The following is a 15481-nucleotide window of genomic DNA, read 5'->3' on the forward strand; positions in this document are numbered from 1 at the left end:
GCGAGTAAAACGCGAATAAGAAGAAAGAGAGAAAACGCTCGTCCGTGTGTACGTGTATGCGCGTCTCTGCGAAAAGAATACGAGAGTACGTGATTTCGTCGGAGACGAGTCGGAGAAAAAGAGTGAGAAAAAGGACGGAGGCGAAGGAGGAGATTCCGGTTCCGGCCAAGTGGGAATCGAACACGTTCTTCGCCGTTCCTCGTTTTCGATCCGCACCAGATCCTCTCTTTCCCTCCCGTCCCGATATGTCTTCTCCATCGCGTCTTGCTCTTATACTTTGCTGGCCCTCATCCCGCGTGTCTCTACCCTCTCGCTATCCTAACGCTAAGTGTATATATGTATTATGCAAAACAAGTAATCGTAGGTGGCCTAGGGAGCCAAACGCGTACTGTGTAATTAATACCGATGCTCTTGTTATCTCTCTCTTTCTCTCTTTCTTGTTCTCTCCTCTAGCTCTCTTCATTTATTCATTTTCTTTGTTAAATGTACCTCGTTTCTAAGCGTTATATCGCGCAAATAAAATAAGCTCGCAAATTATTTTGATAAGTATCAAATTAATTAGTTAACCGTATAATTAAATTTATCAAATTAATAATCATAGATAAAGAGATGTTGTGAGAATCGTGATAGAAATTTAAACCAAGATTCAATCAATGCGTTGTATTCTCTCAATTAAGAAAATAAAAATAAAAATAATTTACCATCATCATTAGTACGAGACACAAGATATATTATAAAAGATTTAAGTGTTCGAATCCCACGAGAATGTCGACACATTTATTTATTTCAAATATTGTGGTATCAAGATAGCATTCTTGAAGAATTTATTTCGAATTATCTAAATTCCCAGAAGAAAGTATGGTCGGAATGAGTCGCGTAGGAAGATAGATCGTTACGTCGCGACCCCGAATTCGTCAGCGCAATCCCAGGAACCGCAGGATTGAGTTATCTAAAGGTGAAAATCAAGCAGTAGCGCGTGCCTTCGCTATAAGTATATAATCCGATGGAGACGCAATGGTAGCCCTCCTGGCGCGGTTCTAACGGTTCTCCGATGGACACCCCGATGGAATTTTCAATGAACTGTGACCATCGACACCCACGCACCGTGATGTTTCCCTGCGTGGACACTAGCATTAACGATACACGCACCATCGTCCACCCGGAGCTCGACACGAGCCTAGACGAACTGTAAGATGTGATATTTGCCACATGACACGCACAGATCACGACACTTATGCCGAGAAATAAGCTGAGAGAGCTAAACACACGAGTGACCTGCAGTAAAGGATCAGGTACTAGTAGCACACTTATTAAGTAAGTATCGGATATCTATTTCAATTAAGCGAAAATGTTTATAATGCAAAATATTTCTCCCTTGTATATGTGTGTTACATTTTTGGAAGCAATAAAGATTTTTGAAAATTATAAAAATAATCATTTCTTAATAATGATGCATATATAAACGTGTCGTAAGTAATTAACATGAAAATTTAGATTTATTAATAATAAGTATCGCGATAGAAATTGTCAAATGTCGTAAAATATGTAAGTTATAAATCTCTCTTTTTTAATAAAGAAAAATTATCGTTACGGTTTGAAAACTTCGTAGAACCCGTATAGGATATAATCTCCCTTCCATAAAATGTTGAAGATTTTTCTGACTTTCATCTTGATGCTATCATACCGAATCATCCCGCGCATCTAATGTTTCTTTTGAAATTCTTATAACGAGCGAAGTGACTATATTAGAGAAGCAGCACAAGAAAGAAAAGCTGAAGAGAGAGAAACTCGGGTTTAAAATTATTCGAGCATGTAACTCGTTCCACCAGCAATCATGCATGACGATGTTGCTGAATGAAAATATTGCAAAAAGATTAATCTCTCGTGAATAATTCAATGTTGTACAGAAATATCGCTGAGAAGATAAAGAAATTCCACGTATCATCGAGAAAGCTTATTTTTAATGAGGAATAATCGGCTTATGGTACTCGATAGAAAGTGCTTTAGTCCTGATAGTAATGTATAAGACTACATGGCGTCGCTTTTATAATGTATTACGCGAATTATTTTAATGCTCTTTACCAGCGAATATCAATATTTTCAATATCATTCCATACGATAATATAATCTATTTACTTGTTGATGATTGCGAAACGGTTAATTGAAAACGTGTAGCGGATGGCTAATCCATTAAGTATAATAATTCGTGAACATAGCATAATCCTGTACGATGCCGGAAGCCGATTAAACGACAGTTATTACCTATACCATGTTCTCTATCATCCATCATCATGTACATAATATTATCAATAGCGGTCGCGCAACAACCATCATCACTGTGAATCTTAATCGAACTAAAGCCAATTAGATATAAAGTTGTATTTATCGAGAACGGCGGAAACTTTGAACGATTACGATATACAAAAATATCTATTTACAACAAGATGCATAAGACTAATCGTACGTTTGTGTATATGTTAGTCTTATTTTTCGCGCGGAATTTCTAATGAACTATCGATATGCTATCGGTATTTTTTAGCTGTACCAGCACATATCTACATGAATATGATAAAGCGTCATTCATATAGAGATGGTCTTATACCATTCAAGTTTCAGACACGGCGCAATTAAATAATATTCTTTAACGTTTTAATTAAAGTGTATACATTAGCCAATGTTATTTACGTTGTACTGCGATTGTACTGCAATCGTTTCTCGTCTTGGAACGTGGTTGATTACATAGCGTGAATTTGCCCTTAAAGATTGTTCGTGGCTTTGCCGCGACAGAGAAGTATATAATTGCTTTAGGATCACCGGGCGGTCTGTGGCTATGTGACACTCGTTAGCAACTCGATGTAGAGCTCTTTGCACGCACGCATCTGCTTTTTGCCAGTAAGATATGTGCAAGGTATGAATATGCCCGATAGAAATAAAGCGGTCACGTTTAATAGCTGTATCAATTCGATATCACAGATATATATTTTTACGAGCGTTGCATCCGGTGGCAATAATTTTTTGCCAAAACAATATTTAATTTTGATTTTAATACTATTGGATCAGTTATTATTTAGCAATATATCCCGTGTTTCTCTCTCAAGGTTTTTAATTTAAATCTCTGCTTGAAATGTAGAGAGGCTGGGTGACTATAAATCCGATAGAAATTTCGCTTCAATTATACTTGGAAATGATATAGAAAATCCTCTGATAATAGTCGCCTATTCTTATACGTATCGTGACTCTAATCAAAATATCAAGATTTGCTTTTACTTTTTCAATATTGTCACGGTCCAATGAATACGATTGTATGATGTATGCAAGCAAAATTGATGCCTCAATGAACTCAAGAAGGCTGCACCGCGGTCGATATAAAGTAAAATCTTCATTCCGGGAAAGGTCACTGCATTGTATCGCTACGCGTACAATAAAATGAGTATGGACCATAAACGTATAACGTGGGGAAAAAATATCTCAACCGCTAGATATAGTCATTCTTATTGTTAACGCTAGAATTCATGTGATGCCGCGCAATAAAGTTGTAAAAATTAACAATAGGAGGGAAATAATTTTGGGAAATATACTTAAACTCTGTATTAAGATAATTTAAAATTCTTCAATTTTTTTTTGCGTTCCAGATAAAATAAAAGCTAAAAAATATATGTAAGCGTGCATCTATCGCTTCGTCCAATATATCTGATATACTGATATATCAAAGAAAGAATGGACCATTTGAGATTTGTTTTAGATCGATTGTGAGATGTAAAGTTTGATACACAAATGCGTGAAAATTTCGACGATAAATAAACATATATATCACGATAAATAAATATTGACAAAATATAGGATGTATAGATAATTCGAAAAATGGTCCACACACGCGAAATGATTACATCGCGCAGCGCTGCAAGTGACCCGATTTCGCTAATCACGCTGCGGGCACAATGAGATTGCGTAGAACCAAGCGTGATCACACGCTCGATCTTCCGGTATATGTATATGTGCGTGTACCTGCACGCACAGGCGCGTAATATGTATCAATTGGAACGGCTTTTATTGTTATTGGACGCGTTGACACGCTCTCCAAGAAGAATACATCGCGAGATAACGAGACGAAAGCCCGATAAAAGAAACAATTGTTCATCGAGAGACGAACACAACTCATGAATATTAAAATAAATTTGGATTCACCATTGAAAATCGCAGTCAGATTTAAGATAAAGACTTACTTTGTGTGTGTGAAACAGCTAACGAAAACTCGTGCCCGATTGCGCCGATAATTTCAACAATTTGGATCTTTTTCTTGATTTACCTGTAACAAATGGAGAAAAAGAATTAGTTGGGAAAAAAATGTATGTATTTATAATAAAAATTTTCGTTTTTAAAAATAAAAGTACTGAAAATCTAGACATCACACATATATGCTTTGTATCAAATTACGATTTATACTGGCAGCGATTATTTATTCCGTACATTAATATATAAATTGTGATTATTAAATAATTACATCGTCTCGTCAAAGTATTTTTAGTGGAAAATATAAAAGATCCGTTTGTTTCTTTCCGAAGGCGATACGATTTGAATAAAGAGGATTAGGCAAACGTTACATCTTTAGACGGGAGAGATGGAGGGAAAAAACGGGACACGTCTGGCAAATCTACTTAAATTCTCTACAACTCATTTAACATAAAACACGAGATGTAAACGCGTAAAAATGTGTAGACTCAGATCGTAAAAATAATCCACGGCTCGTTGCACCGCATTTATCGCGCGCTATATTCATCGCGCCTTATTTCGGTGCGGAAGTTGCGCCCACTCTAAACGAGCTCGATCCCGCAGAACGTAATAAGATATCGATTGTATATATCATGGTAAGTAAGGAAGAGAGAGAGAGAGAGAAACAGCTACGCTAAGAGGAAGGCCGCTAGTCGTAAGAAACGGCGACGGTTAAAACGCGATAAAGTCGACGATACCGGCTCGCTATATCGGTGTTAATCGAGTCGTCGAATTAATTGGCGTTGTCTGCTCGCAGGAATCTCTACCCGAATATATTGAGTTATGAAATTGGTTTCCGATAAGATCTTCGCGCGCACAAGGAGGAGAAAAACGGACGTGGAGATCGCTAAAAAGTCAGTCGGAGCGCGCGGTCGTTAAAATCGAACCTCCGCCGAACAGGGACAGATGCGTTGCGTTCGGCCCTCGATCTCAATTCGACCCCGACGTGGCACCTAACCCGGGTAATCGATGCAACATCATCGGTGATCCGATTGTCGGGAACGAAGCGCCGCTTTAAAGGATGACACTAAAAGGATACACACTAAACTGAGACCGAACTAAACTGAGTGGCAAACTGCACATGCATCGCCGTTGCCGACCGATTTTATTGCTAATAGGAATCCGATGGAGTCCGGAGCACCGATGTAATTTCCTCTTCATAACGATCTCCGTCTCCCCCTCGCGGCTCTCTCTTTGAGACTTGGGCCAACGGAGCAACCCCGCGGAACGTCTTCTCAAGTGTCTCTCTACTTCGGTTTCACCGCGGATGCATTCTTAACCCACGTGATCCCATGAGATCCTTCGAGTTTCTCTAACCTTCCTTGAAATCTCGCTCGCGTGCAAAGTGCGATGCACGTTTAAGTGCGTTGCAAAAAAAAGGGGGGAAAGAGAGGGCGGAGCAGGGCAGAGAGGATGACAGGGAGCGAATTACCGATCGCGCCACGGTGCGAAAGGAAGAAATCGGTGAGCAAAGGGAGATGGGCAAAAACGAATTTACGACTATCCGGTTATTTTATCGGCGAGGGCTACGGCGGGTCCCGGAGCCAACATTACCGATCACACAGCCCTATATTCGCGGGATATTCAAGAAACAGTCAATAAAGAAATAATTGTGTTTTGTAAAAATACCAATTTGAAAATTAACAGTGGATATATAATTTAAATACTGTTGATATAATATACGGTTTTCAAAACAGTATACTATTGTTTTCATTTTAAAATATGTTTAAAAGAGCTTGAAATTTTTCCAGACTATTAAAATTGTAAAACATGCGCGACGCAAACATGAGCTGGAGATCAGAATATTACAATGCACAGTTGTAATACTTAATCTCTTCATCAAAAAAACTGACATTGTCGGGATTTATTTCTGAGAACTACGATGCGCGACGAGTGACACGAATGACCTCATCTCGACGTGTACATATCATAAGCGGATATTGAAATTCCGCTCGAGTCCGCGCGGTGGTTTTGGAATTCGCCGATGAGCGCGTCAAGCAGAATGCACAGTACACGAGTACCGTCCAAGTACGACGAATGCCAACGATAGAGTAAAACCACATCTCGCGGTAACGACCACCAAGTCGGCGCGCTTCCGGTCACACCGAGATCTCTGATGAAGGAACAGGCGAAGGTGGGACCAAAGTTGCCTTGCGCGCTTATCCTTATTCTCTCGTCCTCGCTGCGTTTTTTCCTTTCTCTCTCTTTCTCTTCTATCCCGGTCGTAAAAAGGGCACCGCGGCCATGTGTACGGTATCTTCATGGTTCGCATACGAATCGCTTCATTTATCCCGCCTATCTTTGCGCCGCGACTACAATTTTAATTCGGGACCCGTGCTGGCCGACCATTCTCGTATAAACGGAAAATACCATTCGTCATAGGACGCAATTATGATAATTATCTAAACCATCAGCTGTCATTTTCAGCGAAACGATGTTTCTGACAGCTTTGTCGTCGATTGTGTCAAAGGCTGATAGAAGCGTCCTATCACAAACGAGTTGACAAACGCGACGATGGAAATATTATCATCCACGTTACTAAAAATTATAATGAAGTCATGCGCTTGATCTCTTGACGAGAACGGAAAACAACGTTTCTTCAAATCCTACTCGATTGATTTGACTGAAGCATCAATCAAAAATTAGAAATAACGTCTACAATTTTCAGGAGAAACGAACATCTATGATTTCTAGTGTTAAATTAAGACATGACCTGTAATATGTAAATTACCGTAAGGTATTTAAAGAGAGATCGTTAATCATACTTGGAACTCCGCAGGTTTCTATTAACGTCCAGATAAGCTAAGGACTCGATTGGTAATGGCCCTAGCGACAACGTAATTTATAGTTTCATTCGAACCTCGATGCATTACAGGAATTATCTGTGACCAGCTTGAATAATTAGCGTACTGCTTCGTTGCTACGTCTACGGTACTCGCGCTTTCGATAAAGTTTTATTACGATGGAAACGTTAAATATAACATAGATATCTCTTACGTTAAAATAGAAATTCCATATGATATCTCGGAAGCCCTTTAACTTTTGAAATTCAGCATACTCGTAAAATCATTTCTAATGGCATAGAGAACTAATGTGATAATAAAGATCAAATAAAAAATATACGTAATAATTTTATTTCAGCAATTTACGTAATTTTATTATTGTCATAATAATGAGCTAGCAGGAAAATTGTATGTGTCTCTATTAACATTTTTTTATCTAATCAAATATGCGGAAACATTGTTAATTATCAATGTCATCAATAATCAATTAGAGAGAGAGGAAGGACGTAATCTTAAATATCTCAATTAAAATAAGAATAAATTTTCGTGAGTCACTGGTTCGACAAAATTAATTTCTTCAATGGTTCGCGCCGACGATGACAGATATAGTGTTGGTGAAAAAATGACTTTAATAATTGATTATTAATAGCAACATGGTATACGCGATAAGCGGGCGTTTAACGGACATGGACTTTTCGGCCGTGCGAGGAACCAAGTAACAGACAGACGAACAACGACAACGAAGACGGCGTTGATGGTAGTGGTGCCGGTTATACATGCGAACAAGAATCGCGTGCTTCGTGTCTGAAAACAGAAGCGACTCAGCGAGACTGACGACGAGGCACGGTATAAGGGCCGAAAGGAGACGTGGAACGGACGAAGAAAAAAGAGAACACACAAGAGAGAACGAGATTTTGCTGGCGGGAGAGGAAGAGAGAGAAAGAGAGAGAATGGAGAGAAGCCGGTGGAGATCGAAGAAAGGATGCCCCGAGCACCACCTAATCAACATCTGTCTAGTGTCTCGACCTTCCCCTCAACCTACTCAACCCTCGGTAACTCCACGTGTTGCGTGCTTGAGATGCGCGGCGAAACACGTGATGTTGCTTGCGCATTCGTGAACTCGATTGTCTGCCTCGATAATACTCGACTGGGAACATAAGCATGGGTAACGGTCCACGGCGTCGACGGATGGAGCGAAAGAGGTCGGTACTCCCGCGGACACAGCATCTCAACCGGGTCATCGTATAAGTTTGAGGTATACGCGTGAGAGATAGAAGGAAGGATAGACTAATGGTGCTCCAGAGCTTTACGATATGTCGTCGTCAGGGGCCACCGCGGATCGTTCCGATTAGTCATTACTTTATGCGGCGAAAGCGGCCTCTTCTTTGCCGCGCCTAAGCTACTATGTAATTATCCTCGAAGGGGTTCTCGAGGGGATACCGAAGGATGAGAGAAAGAGAGGGGAGGTAGTAGGGGCAAATCATGCATCGTCATCGCCTTCGAGTTCGGATCCGTGCCTTCCGCAAGGACGAAGTCGGCGGATCTATGATCTTACGGTATTATGGCGTGTCGGCGAGACTATTCTCCGTAACGTCGACAAGAAAATTTCCCCCGCTTGATATTTATGTGTGAGAAATATATCCCGCACGCATGTGTGAACGCACGACGATAAAGCAGCAGCAGCAGCATTCTGCAGCGAGACACGCTGCATTTGAGTTTTTAGCGTCAGTGTTTTGCATACTAAAGTGTTATTGCGCGGAGCGATTAACGCGTCAGATATTCCCCAGCAGTTGCTCGAAGCGAAAACGAGGAGGATAAGGGTTCTTCACCTCGCACAGAATTGATTCGTCGTTGCTTTCTAAATTCAGATGCCCACCGCGCTGTCGGGCCGATATTAAAGCGCCGAGAGATTCGATCGAGTGACCGCGATGCGCACGGAAGGAGAGTGCCTTCTGCAGCGAGCGAAGAGGACGTTCCGAGACGCAGAGGGAGATAGAGATGACGCAGGAAGGTCTAATTGTGAGACTGGAGGCCCCATTACAGGGCCTGAAATTACAGGGCCGGAGTCTCCCCCGACCGCCTGATCCATAGAGTAATCGCCGTCCTTGCTCGCCCGTAGGACGCTTAGTCCTGTTTTCGAGTGCCCAGGCACATTCCGAGAATAGTCCATCTCATTATGAGGTGCTTCCTACATTTTCCAGGCAGCCTCGTGTCATTTGTATACGGAGGAAACGGGTTAATCCTCGCGCTATCGTCTGATCAATAATAAAGAATGGATTTGCTCGACACTGAATTCGTATGCTAGAAAATACCATTTCGATGCAACGATCAACTAGCGGTCGTGTATAAGTTTAAACTTCTTGGAGCGCATTCCGTCGTAATGATAATTCTATTAATAATGTCTTCGGAATTCTTTGAAGAATAAAATAATGTTCAGCAATGTATTCGATATTAAAGTAAATTTTTATAATCGATTTTAATTCAAGTAATAAAATTATAATTTATCGCGACGCTCTTCTTTTCCGAGAAAACGCGACAGAGGATTTAATATTTATAATTAATATAGTTGACATTTTTTATAGGAAAATGTATCTCTTTAAATTTTAATATTTCTCGAATATAAATTATTCGCCTATGAGTTTACGATAAATCTTCCAGCAGGGTAATATTCATTTAGGTAATCACGTTTATTCTCGAGTACTTTGAAGTTGCATTGACGAACTGTGAAATTGAAAGTGGCAAAAGTTCGCGATAGTTTTGCGCAAAAGCACTTGTCATCGAAGCCGCGGCGACGTAGCTGCGACATGCCTGATAGCCGATGGTAATTGAGAATAATAGTGGCGGCGGCCGTTTCGCGGATGTGTGCGTATGTCTTTTCATACATGCGTATATATGTATGTGTGTGTGTTTTGTGTGTATGGTCAAGTGCATTCACCCCGCGGCAATGTGCGCCTGTATCGCCTCTCGTAGGTCGCTTCCCTCCACCTAATGCTGTGTAAACCTATTTGCTGTAAAATTACTCTGTGGTGGCATCTCTCGCTACCTCGCCTCGAGCTCATCTTGCCCTGGCTGTGCGCTCGCTCGCGTGTAGAAACACACGAACGGCGGCGTTGAGAGCGTTCCGCTTTTGAGACGGGCGATTTAAAGGCTTCCTCTGCCCTTTTCCTTCTCTATCACACTCTCTCTTTTTGTTTCTTCCACCTGCGCGTCACCTGTCTTTTTATTCGTCGCGCCGCAAAAATTCTTTCCCCCCATGCATGAAACTAATCAAACTGAATGCACCCGCGATCGCGCGCGGTCATCTATGCTCTATGCCTCATATTTTCAAGATGCAATTTTTTCGCCGGAACTATTTCTAAAACCTATCAGGAACTATTTGGGGTGCAAACAAAACTCGCGATTTTCAAAAGTGAGGTACCAACTTCACAGTGGCCCTTTGAATTACGTTCATCGGCGAGATGAATCGTCTAGCAAACTTTCTCTTGTGGAGTCTCGTCTCTCTCTTTCTCTTTCCTCTTTTTTTTTCATATTCATCGAAATATCACGGGAGTGAGAAACGAAAAACAGTCCAGGCAGCGAAAACCGGTACGCGGACATAAATTAAACGACCGAGAGTCCCTCATACATACACGAGTCCCTTCGAGCACCTTCGTGGCGCGTCCCTCTTCTTTACACCTTACGATTAGCCACGGCGCATCCACCTTCGATTCAAGATGGTGTAGGTGGCTGGGGCAACATCGAGATGTGTAACGCAGTTCAGAAATCGGGAAATTATGATGGCACGGCTAGCGCGTTGGGTAACGTTGCCTTTTAAACAATCCTGGCCGGGTCTCGCGGCAACGAAAGGACGCTGCTCGACTCGGAAAGATCCAAATGGAATGTGTGACACTTGAATCGGATCGATGGTCACGTTAGATCGTCGTTATAGAGCGCTCGCCGGTAATCGCTTGATTTAACGCCGCGACAGCGCGTAAATAAGGATCGCGTATCGCGCGGTACAAGGGATTTTGAATAATCTCCAAAATCTGAGCAACATTGGCTTGAAATAGTTCAAAGATACTCTCTTTTGATGCAAGAGAAGAATGTTACGGATAATAACGAGGATTTTCACTAATAAGAAACGTTCGTATGTACGTTCATCGATATGTACCGTAATATCGAGCGCGGATAAAAAATTGTTATATTCATTCTAATATAACTGCGTAATAAAATATTAAAATTTCGTTAAAGCGTTCAATAATATTAGAATATGAAGGCAAAATGATTTATGGGAAATGTTGACATTTATCAGCTTAGTGCGCTGCCTCCTTCCAAAGGACCAAACAGAAGAAAAGAATTTAATGCTCGGACACGTTGATTAATCTTTGTAATATTGCGCGGGGCAAACTTGGGTGGCCCAGAAAAGAACGTAGCACTGTCTGAAGTTATAAACAGTCGGGCACGGTCCTTTAACCCTTCCACTACCAACAGGGGTAATAAAATAACGCAGCTCGTGTTCGTCCATTTAAAATACGTTTAAATTATACATTCTATACTTATTGAATCGTCCCTTTAAACAAAAATTTATTACGTTAATGAGATGAAAAATAATTTAATAATTAAAGGAATAATGTAAGACGAGATAAAAGTAGGAGCGAACGCGTTAATGTAAAATGAATGTGGCAATACGATACGAATATTCGTTAGAGAGATCAAAGTGCTTTTTACGCTTCATCGTTTCTGATAATTAAATCTTAGTTAAAGGATTTAACGACGTTTGACGCAAGGCCGAATGCATCGAGTTGCATCGTCGCTTAACGAATGCGCGGCAGAAAGTGCGCCGCGGCAATTATTGGTCCATCGCGGCAATTATTGCAGGTTATTTATGTGCACGCGCGCGCGCACAGGAGGCGATTGAGAATCTTCCGGCGCAAGGACAGACTCGATTGAATTCAAGGGGGGTAATGCGGCGATTCTTCTACCATTGGGACGCCGGTATCGATGTGTGGCCGAGTCGTAATTCTCTCTAATTGTAAGTCTCACAATTACGCTAACACATAGACAGAGATCGTCGAGTCTCCGAGCGAATTATATCGCGGCAAGAAATAGGATAACTATACGCGCGAGCGTTACGGAGGCAATTAATATGCCGTTAACGCAGCAGGGCAACAACATAGCGTTCAATATTCTTCCGCGTTCGCCTAACGCCTGGAAGCAACGATGACGAAGAGTATTTAGCGGATTACATCGCGGAGATATGTATAATGTAACGTGCTAAAAAGGAGAGTTATTATTTTATCCGAAAAACTCGTATTCTCAAATATAAAAGTGAAATGTGAAAGAATATGAACCATAAGAACATTAAACCATATGAAGTATATGAACCATTTAAGAATTTGTATTTTGTCCATGTCGATTATAAAAGAATTAAATAAATAAATAGAGTTAAAATTGAAATAACTGACAGTGAATACATCTAATTCATTGATATTACTTAATATGATTCCCTCTGACTGTGCTAGCCGCTTGTATGGATCGTGAGCTTTTTTGTAAGACAGATTATGAATCCATGAATGCATTGGCTTGGTCGATTGAGCTTCGCAATGCGATCAAAGATATGGTGAGCCAATCCGATTTTTTTATTTTGAGCTGCTTTAAATCATTTATTGTGGCAACTGGCAGCATTTAAGAATTTTATATGTCCTATGATAATTCGATATAAACGATTAAAGATAGAGAAACGGGTATAAATAGCAATCGAGTAACCATTGTACTGATCCGATCGAGCCAGAAATCGAAGTCGATGTTGTTTGTTATCCGATCGCATAAAGCAAACGCTCCGCGGGTGACTTAATTAGGCGGGTTCCGGTAAAAAGGGCAAAGTCGATTACCGTGGCCAGGAAACGTGGCATATAACATGCGTGCGTTGCGTGAATTTTCTGCGCGCACGATTATTCAGTGCGCGTGCGGCTCTTGTGAATTCGTATCTCGTGCGAATGAGTAATCGTCTTCGATATCGAGACGAGATTTTTATAATTGAGTTTGAGACACGGAAAAGGAGAGAGAGAGAGAGAGAGAGAGAGAGAGAGAGAGAGAGAGAGAGAGAGAGAGAGAGAGAGAGAGAGAGAGAGAGAGAGAGAGAGAGAGAGAGAGAGAGAGAGAGAGAGAGAGAGAGAGAGAGAGAGAGAGAGAGAGAGAGAGAGAGAGAGAGAGAGAGAGAGAGAGAGAGAGAGAGAGAGAGAGAGAGAGAGAGAGAGAGAGAGAGAGAGAGAGAGAGAGAGAGAGAGAGAGAGAGAGAGAGAGAGAGAGAGAGAGAGAGAGAGAGAGAGAAAGAGAGAGAGAGAAAGAGAGAGAGAGAGAGAGAGAGAGAGAGCCCTTTGACGCGTAAAAATTTTCAATTAAAAAACTTTAAATGGCTAAAAAAAAAGTCCATAGAATAGTTCAATTTTTGCATTTTTAACTGATAATTCTTTTATTTTATAATAATTTAATTTATGTTATAAGAATTTGACATTTTAATTTATACCTATTTTGAAATTCTCGCATGTTTAAATCGTTAATATGTCGTTGCGCGTCGCTTATTAAGCGTATTAAATCCTCTTTGATTTAAACTTTGCGACACGATTTTGCACTTTTTTTTATATGCAAACGGAAACAAACTCGCAGGATTAAGCGCGAGGAAAGGGACACGAGTAAGAGGCAGGCACACAGTCGTACCACCTCGAGACTAATTAATGAACGTTGTCTCGATCAATTTACATTTACCGAGACCCGCCACGAGCAACACGAACAACGGTTGCCCTCTTGTCGCTCCTGTCCCGGATATTCGAGGGTGGGAGTGCGAAGGGGTGTACCTTCGTTAGCGCCTTGAAAGACTTCCGAAGAATATTCCACGAGAATACGATCCCGCTGCACAACGAGGAACCGTTCGTTGTTCCTCTTGTTCCTCGTACATAATCGAGAATCGAGCGTGTATAATACACTTTGTTCGTATACTTCATTCTTCCTCGCAATTCCGAAAACATTTTTCTCGCTGCATTTGACACAATTCGTCTTGGTTAAAGAGATGGCGAGAGAATAAATCTAATAGAAAGATTTAATTTAGAAATTGATTCAAATTTAATTTCCTTAGGTCTTTTTATTGTTATTACGATTGAGCTCTAGCGAGCATTTACGATTTATGACGGCGCATTAATTTGTTGAAATAATTCCGAGCGTTAATTATAAGTTAGCGGTTCGTCGAAAAGGCATCGCCGCTTTTATCTATCGGTTGTATCGCGTAAATGTTGCCGCGGGCGCTCGAGGATGAGATTGCAACAGTCGTATACCTTCCGAGAGCGCCCCGAGGAGTGAGATCCGGGGAAGCATCGAGGCGAGGAAAAAGTCGAAACCGCCGACGGATAGGTCGTTGGGTCGGTGAGACGCACACCTAGCCGGTAATCGTCATTGCGTCTTCGCGCAAATAAGATTCAGCCGCGAGAGGAATAGCCTAACCTCCTTCGTCTCGGTGCGCAGGCTTTGAAAAAGGATGTTATTTTATCGCGCTCAAGGACCATTCGTGCGGCTCGCGGCTAATTTTGCGGTCGGCTAAACGACTCGCGAAGGGGAAAAGAATGGACGGACGGGGAAGGGCGGAAGAGAGAAGGCGCGGGGATGGGAAAAAGAGAAAGAAACTATATGCGCGGTTTATACCTCCGAGAGAGTTCACCGGCTGTGTACTGCAGGAAAATGGAAATTGCTTCGTCGTCCTTGAGATCCTTGCGCGCAATTCTTAAGAAAAATCCGTCCGTTTCTTCGAATTTCTATCCACGTATTTATAGAAATTCCAGGCATCGTCTAGAAAACCGCGACGAGTCGGCGTGTTTATTATTTATATATTATTTTACTTAATTAAAATTGGAAAGTTTAAGTAGGGTACTTGCTCGTAAAATTATCTCTATCATCCGCGTCGTCGAGAAAGGCGTATCCGAAGGACACGATAAACATATCGCGCAATTTCTCTCAATTACTTAATGAAGAGCAAACTAAACGTTAATCGCTTCCATTTAGAGACTTGGCAATTTCGTGCGCTTTCGCAATCGTAGACGCGTAGATTTTACGGCAGAAGCCGCCCTCTAATCAGCCGCGGATGAAAAATGCGCCGACGTTAATGAGCAAACAAATGCGTGACTGTTTTCGCCATTTATGACTGACCGACGTAGTTCGTTCGACCGACTTGAGAGCAGCGAGGCGGAGTGATAAATTTCCAAGGCCGCGCGGATATTATCTGAATCCTTGAGCCTCTACAAGTGATCCCTCCAACGTCACCCGTTCTTCCTTCGTGCACGAATTGCCTCTGCGGTCGGACGTAAAACAATCAACCGACAATTTTTTTGGTCGCTTTCGTCGTTACCCGTTCCACGGCTGGCAACGATCAGCGACGTGCCCGGTAGAGGCGACGGTAAGAGGCG

The 15481-nt window shown here is 41.5% G+C and overlaps 1 protein-coding gene across 4 annotated transcripts in view; it reads right to left on the bottom strand.

Moving 5' to 3' along the window:
* Positions 1-15481, bottom strand: part of Ds (dachsous cadherin-related 1) — a 270526-nt gene that overhangs the window by 167798 nt on the left and 87247 nt on the right. The window contains exon 1 of one of the 4 annotated variants that reach the window (XM_083053566.1): positions 4224-4275. The exons of the other annotated variants lie outside the window; for them this stretch is intronic. The gene's annotated coding sequence lies outside the window, so the exon portion shown is untranslated. Of the gene's footprint in view, positions 1-4223; positions 4276-15481 lie in introns of those variants that run through there. 4 annotated transcript variants of the gene reach the window in all.

Source organism: Prenolepis imparis, unplaced genomic scaffold (genome assembly GCF_030444845.1).
Source record: "Prenolepis imparis isolate NDT839.2.m4 unplaced genomic scaffold, iyPreImpa1.0 SCAF_13, whole genome shotgun sequence".
In the NCBI taxonomy this organism is placed as follows: Eukaryota; Metazoa; Arthropoda; class Insecta; order Hymenoptera; family Formicidae; genus Prenolepis; species Prenolepis imparis.